The sequence below is a fragment of the Canis aureus genome, chromosome 1, assembly GCF_053574225.1.
Source record: "Canis aureus isolate CA01 chromosome 1, VMU_Caureus_v.1.0, whole genome shotgun sequence".
Taxonomy (NCBI): Eukaryota; Metazoa; Chordata; class Mammalia; order Carnivora; family Canidae; genus Canis; species Canis aureus.
This window is the reverse complement of record NC_135611.1, coordinates 59,545,623-59,566,020: the sequence shown is the minus strand read 5'-3', so window position 1 is coordinate 59,566,020 and position 20,398 is coordinate 59,545,623. Positions and strand designations below refer to the sequence as shown.

The following is a 20,398-nucleotide window of genomic DNA, read 5'->3' as shown; positions in this document are numbered from 1 at the left end:
TATGTAAATGTGTAATGACTAATCAGCCAGAGCAGCTGAGGGATTTTTCTAGATGTGGGCAGTTTTCATTCGTGCATGTGATTTGCCCAGCTATGTATATGGGAAAGGGAAAAGGCTTCTATTTACTTAGCATAATGATAGACCCAAACAAAAGGAGAAATCATTTCACTCATGCTTAGGTAAGACATTTTAATCTTTCTTAAATCTCTGTGTGTGTATTTTTGGGTTCATAGCAACTGACAAGTTATTTAGGACAGAATGTGCAGGTGTGGGTGCAAAGAGAAGAGGACCCTGGGCGGTGGGGATGCGTGCAGAAGAAGGCTAGTTGACTCATGTTTGGCGAGTGTCAAACACCAGTGGCCATTGATTAGGAAGATTTCCCGGCAAAATCATATTAAGATTTCTGGAGGTTGTTGATCATTATCATTTTTCAGTTTTTCTGACATTCCCAAAAACAGAAAAATACGGATCCAGCTTCCCTGGAGACTTTGTAGTTTGCTGGCTAGCAGCTTCAGAGTGCCATCCTGTGGTCACTTCTCAACCTGTTACAAAATTTGGCCAGAGCCAAGCCTGGCAGGGAGACTGAATGATTCAGATAGGATTGTGTTGGGCAGCTTGTGAGAACAGAGCCGGCTAGCCCCACATCTGATACAGGCAGCGGTAAATGTGCGCGGTGGCAGAGGGTGAAAGTAAGGGCTTTGAGGATCCCTGGGGGGCAGAGCAGGAGAGGGACAAGGAGAATCCGAGCAGCCCAACTCGGCCCTAAAGACAGACAGCTGGCAGAGAGGAAATGCAATCATTGGGGCTTAGGACCACTCTAGTGATCGTGGGTTCCTAAGACAGGCTTTAATCCTTAAGAAGGAGGAATTGGTAAGAGTGAGGCTAGGCCCCAACCCTCAGGGAGTGGGTAGACCTGGGATATAAAGAACCAGAGCTAAACCCCAGGTATAGTCTTGCTCTTAAAAGAAGCCAGCACCCCACATATGTTATGAGGAGTCCAGCCAAGCCCTGCCTGGGCCCTTCCGCACAAAAGTACTAATGCTGACTCACTTCCCTGGCCACACTCTTCTCCCCAGAAAAGGATGGGAATCTTGTCCACAAGATGGGAATCTTGTCTAGGGTCTGGAGCCTCATCATCAGTCAGGGCACTACAGGGTAAGCGTATTGGGCTCTGTGGAAATAAAGACCAACTAAATAAGAAAAGCAAAGGCCATGTGTTCTGAGCTGGCTATAGCAAGGGAGTCAGCCATCATGACTTCCTTCTGGTGGAGACTCCAGACAGAGGGCGCAAGGTTTTAGAGCAGAAAAAAGTGAGGACTTCAGGAGTGCCCCGATTGGAAGCACTGGTCCAGGGAAGCTGTAGGGAGGCTAACTAGAAGTGGAACATCCTATATGACTGCTTAGGGGCACATATTTGGCTTCCTGTGGTTGGTTGTAAGTTAAAAACAAGGACAAAAATTAGGGAAGCTCTCAGTTATCAATCAAGTCCTGACTGTCTGGGGTCAATGGTTACAGAAGGTATTGTGCAGCTTCCTGGATTGTCACTAGAGATAGCAGCCTGGCTTCCTGGAAGTCTGCCTTAGAGCAGACTGGCTTTCTGCCTTGTTTATTGTAGATACGGGGATTGGTTTCCTGGGCAGGTTGCTGCAGATTTTTATATGCAGTCTGGCCTGTTCCTATAATTCAGTCTCTCAGCTCTGAAGGGCTATGACCCAACAATCAGCCAAGGAGGAAAAAATCCATGCTGGAGGCCTCCTCTAGAGCCAGGTAATGAGGACTTGGAATTGGAAAGGAAAAAAAAAAAAAAACCAAAACCCAAAACCTCACCCTACCCTGCCCCCCGTCAGAATCAAGTCTTCCAGGGGATAAAACTAGTTGGAAGCCTAGCGGTGGGTACTGGGGTATATAATGGCTCAGACCAACAGCACAGATGGGCTCATGCTGAATACCTCCCTTCCTGCCACTATTATGTAGCCACTAATATGTGGCCTGAGTCAGGATTGGATGAGGAACTTGGATGAGACTTGAGCTTCAGGAGGAGGGGGAAGTAGTGGTAGTGATTGGGGGGTGGGGGGTAATGGTGGCAGCAGTCGCAGTAGAGGCAGTGGTGGTAGTGGTGGCGATGGTGGCGATAGCAGTAAGGTGGCACATTTGGGGGGCATCCGGGGGAGGTAAGAAACATGAATCTGAGACTGCCATTGTCTTACGAGGTGTCTTAGTGCCTCTAATTAAGGTTTGGGGACTTTACCCTATCTGGTGAGAAACTGTATTTGATTTCCAAGAAATGCAGTGGCCGTGACTTGGAGAGGGCTGGGGTCCTGCGAATGCAAGGCCGAGGAGCCCAATCATAGGCACTCATGTAATTCAAGTGGAGCAGGAAGAGCTCCATCTATGCAACAGGGGAGCTGAGGACTATTCTTCTCCTGTTACTGATCATAACGCTACTCCCACTTGTACAGCCTCCCTCAGCTAAGAAGTTACACACGAACCAACACAACTCCCATCTTATGCTATCATTGCCTTCATTGTCAACTCTACATGAGCCAATTGGTGGCATAGAAACCTTAAAAATAGGCAAAATGTGGGTACGCTAATCAGGAAGGGCATTTGGGAGCAGATGAATCGATGTTTAATTTTTTAGCATCTAGCAGAGTCTAGTTCTATGTCGACGCTTGGACCTCACCGAGGGCCGGTGTGGAGCAATACAGTGTTCCCCAAGCTTGAGTCAGAATTTTGGCCCTACTCAACCTCAGCCTACATAATTCCTTAATATTTTTTATTTGAATTTATGTAGTTTTTCTCTTTTCATTATTTGGAAAGGGAAACTACACCAGTTTTGAAAATGGGAAACCAGTATCACTTGTCATAAATAGAAGGTAATCCTAAATGTAAGCACATAACTAATCAAATCAAACTCATCACCCATACACTGCCCCCAAATTGTCTCCTGTGTCACCTGTACAAGAGCCGCATTTGGGGAAAACCATTCAGTAACAGCCCTGGCTCTTGTATCAGGTTGCCTGGGTTTGCAATGTAAACGTAAAATCTAAAGCAGGTGTTTAGCTTCTCTAAGTTTGGTTTCCTCATTTGTAAATGTGGGTGTTTGCTTCATGGAGCTGTTGTGGGGATTCCATGAGATGCTCCATAAAAGACTGAACACAATTCCCAGCATATGATAATACACAATAAATGTTAGCCGTCTCTCTCGCTGTCATCATTATTTGCTATTAATATTATCTTTTTGGACTAGGTCACCTGTGTGTAGCTCCTCCTAGTAGCTGGTCCCCAAAACATTCACACTTACGGTCAAGAATCATGGGCAGGAATCATGGTCAGAATATACAGAGGGCAGAACTCTTAAACGATGCTAAGACTACCGAAAATAAAAAGCCGCAGAATCAAGTCGGTAGAACCGTTGGGCCTTTCACATTAAAAATTCCAGTCAGTGAGTCACAGAACCTCAGTATATCAATCAACTCTTGATTTGTATTTTTTTTTTATATTACCTATCCTTTCCCAGCCCCTTGGATCTCTGTGATAATATTTTTTTTTCTCCTGGCATTCACTATATATCAGTCAGCATCTCAGCAGGACTCCGATGGCACTCACAGGAGTAATTGAAGAGTTTAGTAATAGAGCTACTGACGGAGGTGTGGATAAGAATTAAAGAGTCACCAAAAGATAAGGAAACACCCAGGGCCTAACACCAGCAGTAAGCTGTTACACCCCAAAGCCTAAAGGGCAAAAGGAGTGTGGAAGTAAATTTCTAGGCCCAAGATGGAGCCACTCCTGCCCAGGGTGCTCTGTCAGCAAATGGAACTTTAGTGTTGCTGTAAATGTTCCACTTGACCAGAAACCCAGTCTATCCAGTCAGCCAATCCCCAACTCCAAGCCAACTCTGGGCTCTACATTTATTTCCTTGTTCCTTGATCTTTCTAAATAAGGTCAGATATGCAGCCCCAGTCAATCCTGCCCTATTTCCATGCTGCCACTTCTAACACCCTATAAAACTCACCCTGGCCCAGAATCCTTTGGAAGATTGCTCCCCCAGTCCATGAGCTGTTTTTCCTTGAATAAAGGACCTCAGACTCATTATTAAATTGTTTTCATTTTGTCATTTGGCAGGAGGAGGCTACTGCTGGAACTCTGGGAAAGCCAAAGCCACGGGGGGCCACCCCACTGTATGCCCACAGAAACTGTGGCCTCACCAGCGGAATGCAGCCATAAGCTACAGGGAGGGAGGAGAGGCCATACTACCATGGGCACCTCCTGTCCCCTGCCAGGGTCTCCCAGGGGCTGAACCCAAATGGAGGCCAGAAAGCACGGGGAGCACTGGGCATGTGTGTCATTTTTAGAGGTCAGCAGAGAAAGACAGAGTTGATCTAAAGGACCAGATGGAGAGTAAACAGCACACTCATATAACAGTATGATGCTATGTATCTGTGGAGCCCCTTTGCACCCCTGAAACTCTCAGTTCAGTTTTGCACCCCTGAAAATCTCAGTAGAATGGGTTGTAAACATCAAGTGAGACTATAACTGTGTGTCAGCAACACAAAAACAAGGGAAGATGCAAACAAAATGGCCACGTACCCCTCGCCTAGAGTGCTGAGGACACACCCCTGCAGGCCAGGGCCCACGGCCCAGGAGCCCGGAGCAGCTCAGTGCTCAGCTCCCGTCCAGGAAGCAGGGAGCCGAAGCTGTCTCTTACCCTGTGGGCCAGAGCTCTGCTACCAAGGAGCAGGGGATCGGAGGTGAAGGGAATAGGCCCTGAGCGGGCCCCTCGTGGCTCTCCTCTTCACCACAAGCCAGCAAAATCAGGAAGTGAGGCAGTTAAAATCGCTCTTCTACTAACAAGTAAGACTCACTTGTCTTCCTCAAGTCTTTTGAGAGAAGCACATGGCTCTCCAAGTCTCAAGGGCAGATGCTAACTGCCTGAGCCAAGCCGCCTCCAACAGCATGGAGTAACAGTGCCGAGTGCGTGCTGGTGTGAAGGCCAAAGGCGGCCACTGTCAGAGCCTGGGCTTCCAGACCCCCCGCAGGAAGGCAGGTGACCTCCCTTCTCTGAATGCCTCCACGGGGGGCAGGTCACAGGCACACTATTCTCTGTGTGAGGACGCGAGCCTGTGCAGTCTGGCCGCCTCCTCGCAGCTACGCCAAGCGAACCATCCTGTTAGCAGAACAAGCCCCATCCACATCTCTCTCCTTTTAAAACTGTGGCAAAAATACACGTAAACTATCATTTAACCACTTTTAAGGGTCTAGTTTAGTAGTATTAAGTACATTTATATTGCTGAAAAGAGTTCTGGAGGTTGGTTACCTCTTCTAAGAGTGAACCCTATCCCCACCGCCCCCTCTCCCCAGTCCCCGGCAGCCACCCTCCTACTTTCTGTCTCTATAGATTTAACTACTCTCGACACCTCATGGGAGTGGAATCATAGTGTTTGTCTTTTTGTAACTGGCTTGTTTCAGTTACCAAACTGTCCTCCGGGTTCATTCCATGTCATAGCACGTGTCATAATTTCCATCCTCTCCAAGGCTGCATAGATATTCCACATTTTGTTCATGCATTCATCCATCCATGGACATTTGGGTTGCTTCCACCCTTTAGCCATTGTACATAATGCTCTTATAAATACGGGTGTACACATATCTCTGATTTCAATTCTTCTGAGTAGTCATTCACCCAGATACAAATTGCTGCATATCTCTTTTATTCTCCTCCATGCCAACTGTTTTCAGAGGTCATGGGGGTGTGGGGCAGGACAGGGGGCAGGCTGATACTTGAAGTCATAGCTCTGGGTTTTGTTTTTTTTTATACTTTATTTATTTATTCATAAGAGATACAGAGAGAGAGGCAGAGACATAGGCAGAGGGAGAAGACGACTCCCCACGGGGAGCCTGACATGGAACTCGATCCCGGGACCCAAGGATCATGACCCGAGCTGAAGTCAGATGCTCAACCATTGGGCCCTCCAGGTGCTCCAATAGCTCCGGGTTTTAAGTCTCCATGTTAACCTTCTTCTGACTGTGTGATCTTGGGCAACTTTCTTAGCATCTCTGAAACCCGTGTTCATCTCCTATAAATTAAAAATATAAGGCCCACAGTATTAGTTTCCTAGGGATGCTGTAACAAAATCCTGCCAGCTACATGGCCTGAAACAAAAGAAATGTATTCTGTAACAATTCCAGAGGCTGAAAGTCCCAAAATCAAAATGTCAGCAAGATTGTTTCCTTCTTGGCAGCTCAGAGGGAGAATCCATTCAGCGCTTCTGGCCTAGCTACTTGTGGCCAAGGGAATTGGCCTTGGAATCGGCCTTCTGGCAATCCTCAGCACATTTGGCTTGCAGCTGCATAACTCCCATGTCTACCTCCATTGTTCCATGGCTGTCTTCCCTTGTGTATCCATATCTTCACGGGACATTCTTTTCTCCATGGGCGTCTACATTGTCCTTGTTTAATAAGGACAGCAGTCATTGGGCTAGAGTCCATCCTAATTCACCACAACCTCATCTCAATTTAATCACTCCTGCGAAGACCCTACTCCCAAATAAGGTCACATCGTCAGGCCCCAGGGTTAGGACTTCAGCATTACTTTCAGGGAGCCATAACTCAGCCCATAACACCCACCCTGCAGGATCTCTGGGAGCAGCATTTTGTAAATGCTAAACCATCATACTGGACGGGAGTGATGATTATGGCTAGGCTGACAGTGTGTGTGTGTGTGTGTGTCCTATAACCGCAACAAACCCCTTCCCTCTGTGCTGCTTGGTTTAGAGTGTTAGGTCCACTCTTGTTTACGGAGTGCCCCTCTGGTTCCAGCAGGGACTGCGCTCGCTGTGTATTGTTAAATGTTCAATGTCATGTTTTGCCCCAGAGAGAAGGAGGAACGTTAAGTGTAGGCTCCAGGAGATAAGGTCGGCTCCTCACCCTATTTGTTGTTGCTTTTGGTTCCTGAAGAACATGTCCTCTGCTGCTTTTCATTACCCCCTTTTCCCAGAGGACAGAAAGAAACGATGTGTCTGGGACACTCTCGGGAAGTGAAACCATCAGGCCTGCAAGGTCACTGCGTCCTTCCCCGGCCCATTCAATAGCCCCCACATCCACAAATACTGCACCCCAGGGAGGCCCGGGCTGCCTCGCTGATATATTGTCTTCAGATGTTCCTTCGCGTCCTCCGTAACGTTCCAAGCTGGGACACACAAAACAGATTTACTGAGAGTAGGAATAGAAATGATTAACTCTCAACACTTTAACTATATTGCTGCTAAATGGCTCACTCACCCATGTGCCCTCTTCTCTAGAGGAATAACCATTTTCCGACATATGAAAAGCAGCACTTCTAGAAGAGAGAAAATTAGGATTTGATTACATTTAAAAAGGACTCGTGATTCCTTAAAGGAGATGACCACAATAACAATAATGTAAGATTTTACTTCACATTTTTCGGAGCTCGTCTGCTGGAAAAAGGTGCTACTGATGATCTGCCACGAGGCCTCTATCCAGGACGTGCACAAAGCGGGGGTGGGGGGGGAGCCTTTTACAGGAGCTCAGCTGATCTCCCTCAGGCAGCGGCTCAGCAGCTCTGCGACCAGGCCGCTCGGGTCCCTGCCAGCCCTGCACCCAACTGTCGAAGCTGCGGCAGCCGGAGGGAGAAGTGACAGACGGGGTGACACAAACTCTCAGAGGCTTGGACGGGGCCACCTGGTGATTTATTTACAGAGGCAGCTTTGCTGGAAGATCAACACCAGGGCAATCTGAGTAGGCAGGTCACTAAACCCTAAGGCCAAGTCAGAGTTTCAAAGTGCTGTTCTGTTTGTCCCTCTGCGTCTAGTTAGTTGGTTTTAATGAGCTGTGGCTTCCCAGTGAAAGCGTTCAAGATGGCGTCGTCCTAGGAACAGACCTCAGGAAGGGGCTCAAGAGGCAAATGTCCACCTTCTCCGCTGCCCCCACCCCGTACCCCCCCCCAAAGCCAGAGGGTAGCTCTGCATTTCACACACCCAGACGGACAGAACTTCAGGGTGGCTTGTCTCCCTTATAAAGGCCCGCCTCATGCTGCTAATAGCATAAGTAATTTTGCTGGAAAGCCTGGGGAGGATCCTTCAATTTATTACCTGGGGAATCTATTCCAGCTGTAATAGAAAGACCTGGGCCAGCTGTAGACTGCAATGCACATAAATCCCAGCAGGGGTTCAATGCCAGGATTCTGAGAGAGAAAGAAAGACACCCCGGCCCCCCTTCCCCCTGCCCCCAATTTCTCTCCAAGTTCCTGCTTGGAGTGTGGGAAAGGAGACTCCGGCAGAGGGGGACTCTGCTCTCCTGCTGGGTGCCCACCCCTAAGGGGAGCAAACCACCGGGGTGCAGGCCTTGGGTGGCAAGCCGCAGAAAGGTGCAGAGGAGATGGGGCCGATGACAAGCACTGAGGGGAAAGCAGAGAGTGGAGGTCTGAGAGTGGCTGAGAAAGGAAGAACGAGCCGCCCTGGGAGTCCAGGAAAGTGGATATTGCCTACTGGGTGCCCCTTGTCCATTTGTCCTGCCAAGATGAGGCCCCATCCGGCCTGCAGTTCTTTGGCGCCTTCTCCCAGGGGCTTTCTCAGGCCCCGGGAAAACAGAGTCATTTTCACTGAGGAAGCAAATCTAACCAGATGACCCAGGACTGTGGTGTGGGGCAAACAAAAGGACACTTGTCCAGAAAGTTCGTTCTCCAATCCCCTTGGTCAGTACACCTTTCTATTCTCAACTCTTGTCCCTGTCACACAGGAGGCAACTCATGAGAACAGATTGTACCATTCTCCTTGCAGACATGACCTTGTCTTCTTGGACATTCTAGTACCCATCCTCTCCTCAAGCCCATTTTCACCCTACAGTTTAAAGCACTCCCACCGCAGGTCCTCACCCTCTCCCACGCACTGGGGCTGGAGGCCCAAGCCCAAGCTGGCAGGCCCAGCACGGTGCAGCCACTGCAGACTCACGTCTCTTACAATTGTGCATCTGAAGGGGGTAAGTTTTCACTTGCTCGTAGTACGTTGTCAGTTTTTACCTGGAATCAGGAAACCCTAGTCATTTGCTTAAAGGGAAAAAGAGAACCTGAACACAACCCTTTATTTCCTTATCAGAGCCGCTCCTCCAGAGCGGCCACTGGAGAGATTTCTATAACTATACCCTGCCAATTAATTTCGTTTTAAATGGGTCACTAACAATCCCCAGTGGTGTTTTTTCTCATACCTTAATAGCAGCATTATGGCAAAGTATAATACTTTAAGGAATTGCTTTGTCTCTGTTCCCCCATAAGGACACAAGTTCCATATCTTCTCTTATTCACCTGAATCTTTTCCTACCTCTGTGCTATAAAATATGTCAGGGGATATACTTTAAAGTGCCCTCCTCTCCAACAAGTAACCCTGTAGGGAGGAAATCTTGCTCGGCCGAGCATTCATAGTTAAAGATTTGCAGATAATGGTTGGAATATTCTGAGAACAGTGAGTCAGTTGTGATAACCAGAAATGACTTGTTGAGCTCCTCTCCCCAGCAGCACTGGGAGAGGCCTGTGGCTTTGACACCTGACCCTCTCATAAAGAGGAAGCTCTCTGGGATTCTCTTGAAATCTCTCAGACACAGGAGGGAAAAAAAAAAAAAGACTGATCCAACTTCGGATGTCCTTGGGTTTCACTTTACTGTTCAGTAACACACTGAGAACAAAACCTAAAAGAGAGAAGAGGAAACTTGATTCTGTTCATGCTTTGGACACACTAAAGCTGCACTAGGGAGCAGTAGGCAAATGGTGTCCGTGGTAGGACATGGTGTCCATGTCCTAACTCTCAGGACCTGTGGGTGTGTTCCCTTATATGACAAAAGGGACTTGGCAGTTGCGATTAAGAGAAGGATCTACAGATGGGAAGAGTTTCCTGGGCTACCCAGGTGGGCCCAGTGTAATCACAAGAATCCTCATAAGTGAGAGAAGGAGGAGAGTGAGTGTCAGAGCGATAGGATGTGAGGCAGGTTGGACTGGACCTTCCTGCCTTTGGAAGTGGAAGGGCCATGAGCCAAGAATACAGGTGGCCTCTAGAAGCTGGAAAAGGCTTCCAGAAACAGATTCTCCCCAGGATCCTCCAGAAGGAATGCAGCCCTGCCAACACCTTGATTTTAGCCCAGTGAGACCCATTTTGGACTTCGGACCTCCAGAACTGAAGGTAATACATTTGTGGTGTCTTCAGTTTGCAGGAATTCGTTCCAGCAGCCATAGGACACCAATACAGAAAAGAAGTTGAAAAACAAAATTCTCTAGAAATCAGTGAACTAGAGGTCCCAAGTAACCATTCACACATGGGTAGCTTATATATCACCTTTGACCCTACAACGACCCCACTAGACACATATTGGAGCATGCCTCTCCCCTACTCCCACCTTAGGTCCCGGGACACAAAACAAAATCTTTGGCAGGGCTGATGGCTGCATGCTTTTCCCGTGCCTTCCTGCCCACCTTGGTTTATATAAACGACCCTTGCCATGTCCCTCTTTGATCCAGGCAAAAGTTCAGTGTGCCAGGTCTGTGCTACCTCAGGGCCTGGGCACACGTTGTTCCCTCTGCCTTGGTGTCTCCTCTTCCCTACATTGCCCCCTCCATTGCTCCCAGGCACCTCCTGCTCATCCTTCATTTCTCTTATCCGAGGTCATTTCCTCCAGAAAGCCTTCTGTGACCTACACTGCCAGCTTCGCTGGTAGCTCCCCACCCTCCCCCACATGTTCGATACCATCCTACACTTTCCTTCATACCATGTACCACGGACCTCTCAATGCCTAGCCCAAATTTGTAAGAAGTCAAGGCACTTTTGTGGCATAAGTGAACTTACTGAAATGAAGTGATATCCCTAAAGTCACACAGCTTGTAAGTGCTCAAGCTAGGAATAGAACACAGGTGTTCTGACTTCCACGTCTTTCCACAATTCCCCAAGACCTCTCTTAGTAATTCCTGTTGGGGTGTCAGAAAAACAGAAGAAGAGGCGCTACCAAGACTGGGGCAGTGACTGCTGTAGAGCCAGACTGCAGGAAAGTCCTAGAGACAGATGAGCCATCAGAGGCAAGGTCTCTAGCTTTGGGCACAGGGTCTCTGGGTCCAGGAGGACAGGCAGGACTCTCCATAGAGCCTGACAAACCCTGACAGATTGCTCAGGAAATGGCAAGCACTCACCAGACCTGCAATCAAATTAATGCATGAGGACAAGCAGACTATCGAAAGTGAGTTATTTAGCAAATCGTGAGCCTCGTAGTAGGTACCTGCCAACGACTGAAATGGGTCCCCACAAAATGTATACACTGAAGCCCTAATCCTCAATATGCCTGTATTGGGAGGTGGGACTTTTAAGACATAATTAAAATTACATGAAGTCACAAGGGTGGGGTCCTAATCCAATAGGATGGGTGGCCTTATAAAAGGAAGAGAGAGACAGGAAATGCCATGTGAAAACACAAGGAAAAGGTGGCCACCTATAGGCAGAAAGAGAGCTCCCACCAGAACCCAACCACGCTGGCACCCTGATCTTAGACTTCCAACCTCCAAAACTGTGAGAAAATAAATTTCTGTTGTGTAAGCCACCCAATTTTTGGTCTCTTGTTATGGCAGCCCAAGCAGACTAAGGCCCAAATGCTTGTAGCAGTCATTTAAGTTGTTCAATGGTTCGAGGTAAGAATATAGCCGATTAATTCCTGATAAAAGGGTCATAATGGATGTCTGCCATTTTGCCAGCCCAACATCAATGCCAATATTCTTCAGTGACAACCCCTGATTTTCTTTTGGAAAACATGGGATCTCTTCCCATCCCACCCGAAACTCATCACTGTAGCAATCTGGGTCAAATTGTCCATCATGCCATAACTCCCCCTTGTCTAGAAGTAGTCACATGATCCAAACTAGCCAAAAATAGCAGGAATTTGAAAGTTAAGCACAGTGATACAAGAACAGAAAAATACTGAGGTAAATTTATTTTGATGATAGATAGTATCTGGTGGGGGGGGGGGGTGAGGAAATACTCTCTAGGTCCACTATCTAGATTCCTGGATCTACCCTAATTCTTGTCCTTTACCAAAAGTCTGGTTGGTTAGTTGTTTCTTCACTTCAGTGAGGTGCCCCATATCCTTACAGTACATCCTTTTATAGTTTTAATCAGTCAGACTTAGTTTTGGTAGCTCACTCCCACTGTCACTTATCTGCTGGTTCACCTCCTGGGTGTAAGGCAACAGGTAGGCCCGCCACTGTTCCATCTCCCTAGGATCCTTCAGCTTCTCAAACCCCTGGGCCAGGTGCGTGCTTGGCACCATGACAAAAGGCCCTTGCTTCTGCAGGACCCCCACATCAACACGTGCCACAGCCTAACTTAGAGGTGTTATGGCTTGTACACTACTGTGTGGCACTTACTGCCTGAATCAGAGGTAAAAAGATATCTTTCAACACTTGGGTTTTCTACAGTCTCGGTTTTCTCACCACGACTCTGGAAGTAGTTAAATGGAAGAGCCAGGGACTAAATGTGAGTCCCCACGTACTGTCCAGAGGCACTGTCACCACAAATGGATCAGGAAAGAGAAGCTTGTGTGAAGCCACTGGAGCCGTTGATCTGTGCTCTACTCTGAATATTATTGCCAGTGGGCAAATCAAGTGAAACATATAAAGAAAAGAATCCAAAGAACTATGCTGATCCTCAGGCCTATCAAATCTGTGCTGATTTTTTTTAAGCCAATGAATTGTTTTGGTATAATTAAGGCAGCTAAAATGCTTATACTTTATTGAAAGCTATCTGCAATTTAGAAAGAACTTCATTTAGAAAGATTTTACTGATTAGTATACACATTAGAAAAATTGTACTATGTTCCTGGAAATATTTTCTGTTGATCCTTTTATCAACAGGAGAACCCTAATATTTAGGGCCATGTGGGTAATTGATCTGGAGTTGATGAGATTTCTATTCTGAAACATTTCCAGAACATTATGGAGCATAAAGAGAGTAATACATTTTTTGATATTAAAATGGCATGGATGCCACAGATCTGAAAAAGAGGAGAATTCACCTAGGAAATCAATTTCAATGAAATTCTAATCTTTCTTTGGCATGAAGTTTAGATTTGGGCTTACTATTTTCAGTCTATTTTAGCAGCTTTCCTGAAAATACACATCAAAGATCTGGAGCCAGACAATGAATCAGAAGAAGCTCTGAGGGCAAATAACCATGACTTTTGTGGTAACATTTGTGAATCGAGGAAACCCAGCTCCCTTTTTTCAGGCTTGATATATTTACACTTTTCTGTTTTGATGAAGAAGGATAGAGGATGAAGCGATACTTGATGTGTAATGATGAAGATTTGAGAACGATTTGTTTGCTCACTGAAATAGCCCTGACATTTTAAATTCTGTCTCTTTTTAAGAACACTTTAATTTGCAATTTTTTTTGTTGTGAAGCATATCATTTTTACAAAGGGGCTGTATAAAATGTATCTGTAGAGTTTAAAGAATCTCAATAACCTTGCATGGCATTGAGAAATAGAATATTACCAGTGCCCTTCTCTAACTTCCTGTTCTCTCTCCCACAGAAGTAGCTACCACCTGATGTTTTATATTGGTCATTCTCTTTTTTTTTTTATATAGTTTTACATCATGTGTATAGATCTCTAAAGAAGAAATTGTGCATATTCTTTGTGACTTGTGTATTTTGTTCAACAACTGTTTTTGAAATTACCTAAAAACAACGCGTGCAGTTTAGTACATTCATACTATATTATAATATAGTATTCCGCTTAAGGAACTATGCCATGATTGGTTTGTTTATGGATTAGTTAATGAATTTTTGCTACTTAGAGTAAGGCTACTGTGAACACATTTTTTAGGGCACATATGTCAAACTATCTTTAATGGACATATCTGGAGTGAAGTTGCTGGACCCAGGTTGTGTACAAGTTCAAACAAATCTCCTAGGAAGTGCAAATATTTCTTAATGTGGTCGTGCCAGTGATCGCACATGCAGATGCAGAGTTTCCACTGCTCTATCCTCTTGGGTTAAGGAGAGACAACATGACCTGATGGTCCTGATGCCTCTCTCTTGCCAGAAAAATGGTAAGAAGATAGGGGGCCCATACAACATGATAACTCTTTCGCCTTGAGATTTTTCCATGCGGTCCTAGAGACTGTAATTTTCTCCCCTTTCAGGAGTGGTGGACTTCTAAGTTTTTGCATTCTGTTAGATGTGCCATTATTCCTGTGGTAGCTAGCGTCCAAGATGGTTCTCAACGAATCTTGCCTCTTGCAATTCCTTTCCTTCCATACTGTGCTCCCACAATAAATACAGCTGATCTACCTAAACCATGAGGTAAAGTAGAAATGATAGACTAGGATTTCTGACGTGGGATCATAAAGGACATCACAGCTTTGCCAGACTTGCTTTTGGATCCCTTGCTTGGAAGGAAGCCAGCTGCCGTGTTACAAGGATACTCAAGCGGGTTCTCCACAAGGCTCACTCGCATGGCTAGCACGCTGATGTTGGAAACTGCCATCTTGGAAGTGGACCTTTAGAAGACCACAACCCCACTCACTTCAGACTGCAGTCTTCTTGACTGTGGTACCCTGAGCAAGAATCACCCAGCTAAGCCGCTCTCAAATGCCAGACCTACAAAAACTGTGTGAAGTGTTAAGTGTTTATGTTGCTTTAAACTACTAAGTTTTGAAGCAAAAGAGAACTGATAATTTATACTGCTCGTTTTGAGTTTAGTTTGCATTTCCCTGATTACTTACAAAGTTGACGTCCTTTCCTCTGGTTATAGACTGTGTTCCTTCCTTGTAAATATCTGGCTCATCTGTTTTCTCCATTTTTATATTGGTTTCTGTGTCTTCTCCATATTGATTCTTCTAAGTTTTTACATTCTAAATATTAGTCTTTTGTTGATAATATGAGCTGCAAACAATTTCTCCCAACTTGGGGGTTGCTTTTTTTACTCTCATTACTGTGTCTTTCATCACCAGAATGTTTGATTTTTAAGTAGGTGAGTGTGCTAATCTTTTCCTGTATGATTTGCACGTTTGTCGTGTTCTTTAAGAAACCCTTCCTTATTCAAGAATTTGAAGATATCCTCTATATGCTATTCTAAAATTGTATGGTTGTTACCTTTGACTTGAAATATTGTTAGCCAGGGATCCCTGGGTGGCTCAGCGGTTTAGCGCCTGCCTTTAGCCCAGGGCATGATCCTGGGGTCCTGGGATCGAGTCCCACATCAGGCTCCCTGCATGGAGCCTGCTTTTCCCTCTGCCTCTCTCTCTCTCTTTCATGAATAAATGAATAAAATATTTTTTTGAAAGAGAAATGTTGTTAACCTTTCACATTAAGTTTTTAAACACCTAGATTGATTTTTGTTTATGATAGAAGATAAAGATCTGTTCTCAGGATTTTAAAAAGTATATGGAAACCAGATTGCCCTTAAACTGTTTATGAAATTATCTGCTCTTTCCCAATGATCTACACAAATCAGATTTCTATATATGTACAGATTGCTCTCTGGACTCTCTATTTCCTCTTCTGTTTCATTTGTCTATCTCATCCTGTATCTACATCGTAGTCATATAGTCTGTTAAGTCATATCCAGTAATGCAAGTTTTCCCACATTTCTTTTTCCTCCCTGGTATATGCTTCCATAAAAATTTTCAAATCAGCTTGTTGAATTCCACAAAAACCACTCTGGTATTTTTGTTTTATTGGAATTTCATCAAATCTATAAATCAATTTAGAGAGAACTAATATATTTATTTCAGAGTCTTCCATTCATAAGTACTATATATCTTTCCATTTATTTAGACATTTTCTAACATCTCTTGATAAAGTTTTATCATCTCCACAAAGGTATTACATACTTTTTGTTAGATTTATTTCCAGTTATATTTTTATGGCATTGTTCACAGTATTTTTAAATAAGGTTTTCTAAATTATTGCTTGAATATAGACATGCCATTGGCACACGTAGATACACCTACCTATATATATTGACTCTGCATCCAACGACTCTGACAAACTCTTTTTTATTATAATTATTTGTAGATTGTCCATGAAGAAAATAAATGTCCATATCATATTCATTTTGTTTCCCTTTTAATCCTTAAAGCTTTGCTTTTTCATGCCTTCCCACATAATGCTGAATAGAAATAGTGATAATGGGCCTCCTTGTCTTTGTTTCTAATCTTAAAGGGAACATTTAACATTAAATATGACCTCTGCTTTAGGCTTTTTGTACATGCCTATAAAGGACACTTGTGATATGCTTCTGAGGCCCCCCTTCCAAGCTGAAGTAATTCTCCCAGCAGCTAGGAATCCTGCTGACAGAGAGCCCTCAGCTGTCTGCCTTCTTCCACTGAAAAGAGTCCCTTTGCATATGTCACACCTACTTTCTGGGCAGCCCACCTCAGGCTGACACGAGATAAGGCCCCATCTACTCATTCCGGGTCAGGACAGTTCCAAACGACCTCATTTCAGAGTGCTCTTTAGGGTTGGCAGAGGCTTTCAACTGCAACCCAACTTATCCTCCTGTGTATTTCTACTTCCTTCCTTTTCCTTCCAGAGGTACTGACGTCGAGAACAATCCCTAATAAACCTCCTGCATGTTAATCTCCATCTTAGACTCTTCTTACGGAGGAATCCAAGCTGTGACAATAGCTGTTATCAGGTCACCAAGAATTTTTCTAATCTGAATAAATGTTGAGTTTCTCCAGTGTTGTTTTCTTTTAATTGCGTGTGTTGAAATACTCACATGATTTTTCTCTTTTAATTTGTTTGTGAGGTAGTGAACAAATTAAAAGTGAACCAGGGGTGTGCCTGGGTGGCTCAGTCAGTTAAATGTCTGCCTTGGGCTCACAGAGGGAGACTGTTTCTCCCTCTCCCTGCCCCTTGCTTTTTCTCTCTCTCTCCCTCTCTCAAATAAATAAAATCTTTAATTAATTAACTAAATGTGAACCAATATTACACTCATGGGACAAATGTAATAGATCATAATTTTTTTTCATTATGAATGTTCAGATTCAGTTTCCTAATATGAATTTTGTTAAGGAGTTGGACCTATGGTCATGCTTGAGAGTGATTTTCTTTGGTTGGTTGGTTGGTTGGTTGGTTGGTTGGTTTTGGTTGCAATGTCCTTGTCTAGGTCTGGCATCAAGGTAATGTTAACTGCGTAAAATAAGTTGGGGAGTACTCTGTCAGTTTGTATTCTCTGAAAGTGTTTGTGTAAGATTAGAACAATCTGAAGATCAAAATTTCTTTGTGTGAAGATTTTTAACTAATATTATTTCTTTAATAGTTATAGGACTGTTCAGGTTCTATTTATTCTTGGGAAATATTTAGCAAGTTGTACTTTTTTCTTTTTAAAGATTTTATTTATTTGAGAGAGAGAGAGCATGAGCTGGAGGAGGGGCAGGGGAGAGGGCCAAGCAGACTCTCCACTGAGTAGGGGATCCTGATGCAGGGCTCAATCCCAGGCCCCTGAGATCATGATCAGAGCCGAAGTCAGATGCTTAACCAATTGAGCTGGCCAGGTTGTGCTTCAAAAAAATGTGTATACTCCAAATTGAGGGATTAGGTTTCTTGATTTTGCTCTTTAAATCTTATATATCCAGACAGATATTTTGTCTGCCTTATCTGTCATATGCTATGAAAGATATTTAATATCTCCCACTATGCTTATGGGCTTATCTTTGTAGTTCTGCCCATTTCTGCTTTCTATAATTTGAGATTTCATTAAATATGTAGAAGTTTTTATTTCTTATATCCTCGTTATGAATTTAGCTTTGTCATGATGGGACTTCATATTTGACTTACATCGTATTTTGTCTAATATTAATTTAGGTATACCAGTTTTCATTTAGATGTTTCCTGAATGTCTTTTCAATCCTTTGACTTTCAATATTTTTTGTGTTTTTATGCTTATGTATATCTCTTACAAAGAGCATAATGCAGAATTTTATTTAGTTTGACAAAATTTGCCTTTACCTAGAGAATTATTACAATATATATTTGGATTTATCTCTAGATCTGTATTGTGATTTTTATTTGTCTTACTTTCTCTTTTTCTTTTAGCTTTTTTTGCCTTCTTTTATTTATTTTTCCATTGAAGTATAGTTGAGACACTCTTACTTTAGTTGCAGGTGTACAACTGTGACTTGACAAGTTTATATGTTATGCTATAGTTACCACAAGTGTAGCTACCATCTGTCCTCATTAAACACTATTATAATACCATTGACTATATTCCCTATGCTGTACCTCTCAATTCTGTGACTTACTTATTCTATAAATGGAAGCCTGTACCTCTCACTACCCTTTTTTTCATTTTGCCCATCCCCCTAACTCCCTCACCTCTGGGAATCATCTATTTGTTCTCTGTAATTATGGGTATGTTTCTGCTTTTGTTTGTTCATTCATTCGTTTTATTTTTTAGATTCCACAGCAAGTGAAACTATATGGCATTTGTTTTCTCTGTCTTATTTCACTTAGTTTAGCATAATACCTTCTAGATCTATCCATGTTGTCACAAATGGAAAGATCTCATCCTTTTATGGCTTCATAACATTCCTGTGTGTGCGCGCGCATGTGTTTGCACACACACATGTGAGTCCATCTGTCTCTGTGTATATATACACATAACGACATCATCTTTATCCATTCATCTATTGATGGACATTGGGTTGCTTCCATATTTTGGGCTATTGCAAATAATACTGCAATAAACATAGGAATGCATGTATCTTTTCAAATTAGTGTTTTCATTTTCTTTGGGTAAAGACCCAGTAATGGAGTTAATAGATCGTGTGTTATTTCTGTTTTTAATGTTTTGAGGAACTTCCATACCATTTTCTAAAGTGGCTGCACCAATTTGCATTCCCAACAGTGTATGAAGGTTCATTTTTCTCCACATCCTCACAAACACTTATTATTTCTTGTCTGTTTGACTCTAGCCATTCTGACAGGTGTAAAGTGATATCTCATTGTGGTTTTGATTTGCATTTCCCTGATGATTAGTGATGTTGAGCATCTTTTCATACATCTGTTGGACAGTTGCATGTCTTCTTTAGAAAAATGTCTATTCAGGTCCTTTGCCCATTTTTAATTGGATTATTTGGTTTTTTGGACCTTAGTTGTATAAGTTCTTTATATATTTTAGATATTAACCCCTTACTAGATATATCATTTTCCAATATCCTCTCCCATTCAATAGGTTGCCTTTTCATTCTGTTGATGATTTCCTTTGTTGTGCAAGAGCTTTTTATTTTGATGTAGTCACAATATTTTATTCTTGCTTTTATTTTCCTTGCCTGAGGAAACATATCTGGAAATTTTTCCTAAGGCTGATGTCAAAGAAATTACTGCCTAGTGTTTTCTTCTAGGATATTTATGGTTTCAGGTCTCACATTTAAGTAATTAATTCATTTTGAGTTCGTTTATAAAGTATGGTGTAAGAAAGTGGTCCAGTTTCATTTTTTTGTGTGTGTAAGTAGCTGTCCAGTTTTCCCAGCACCATTTATTGAAGAGACCATCATTTCCCCCATTTTATGTATCCTTGCCTCAATTGTTGTAGATGAATTGATCATATAAGCATAGGTTTATTTCTGGGCTCTCTATTCTGTCCCATTGATCTATGTATCCATTTTGTGCTAGTACCATACAGTTTTGATTACCACAGCTTTGTAGTGTATCATGAAATCAGCTTTGCTTCTCTTTCTCAAGATTGCTTTGGCTATTTGGGGTCTTTTGTGTTTCTGTACAGATTCTAGTTCTGTGAAAAATGTTGGTATTTTGACCAGAATTGCATTGAATCTGTAGACTGCTTTAGGCAGTATGGACATTTTAACAATATTGGTTCTTCCAGTTCATAAGCACAGAATTTCCTTCCATTTGTCTGTGTCATCTTTAATTTATTTTACCAGTGTTTTATTGTTTCCAAAGTCTTCCACCTTCTTGGTTAAATTTATTCCTAGGTATGTTATTCTTTTGGATGCAATTATAAATTGAATTGTTTTCTTAATTTCTGTTTCTGCTACTTTATTATTAACATATAGAAAAGCAACCAATTTCTGTGTATTAATTTTGTATCCTGAAACTGTACTGAATTCATTTATTTTTTTTCTAACATTTTTGGTAGTCTTTAGGGTTTTCTATATATATTATTATGTTATCTGCAAATACTGACAGTTTAACATCTTTTCTTGCTGCCTTTTAGATTGACTATGACTTGTTTTTCCCATTCCATTTTTCCTCCTCAATTTATTTGGAAGTTATACTATTTCTAGCTTTTTAATAGCAACACAAGCTATATTAATATACATATTTAAAACTACAGTTAATATCTTACCTACCATAATTCCTGCTTTCAGTTCTGTTTGGAAGGG

The 20,398-nt window shown here is 43.1% G+C and overlaps 1 long non-coding RNA gene across 1 annotated transcript in view; it reads right to left on the bottom strand.

Annotated features, from left to right (window-relative positions):
* Positions 1–5,850: 5,850 nt before the first annotated feature.
* Positions 5,851–20,398, bottom strand: part of LOC144315942 (uncharacterized) — a 63,110-nt gene continuing 48,562 nt past the window's right edge. Inside the window, exons 2-4 of the long non-coding RNA XR_013381687.1 lie at positions 7,282–7,339; positions 6,928–7,189; positions 5,851–6,077 (exon numbers count right to left, since the gene is read on the bottom strand). This is a non-coding gene — a long non-coding RNA (uncharacterized LOC144315942). The remainder of the gene's footprint in view (positions 6,078–6,927; positions 7,190–7,281; positions 7,340–20,398) is intronic.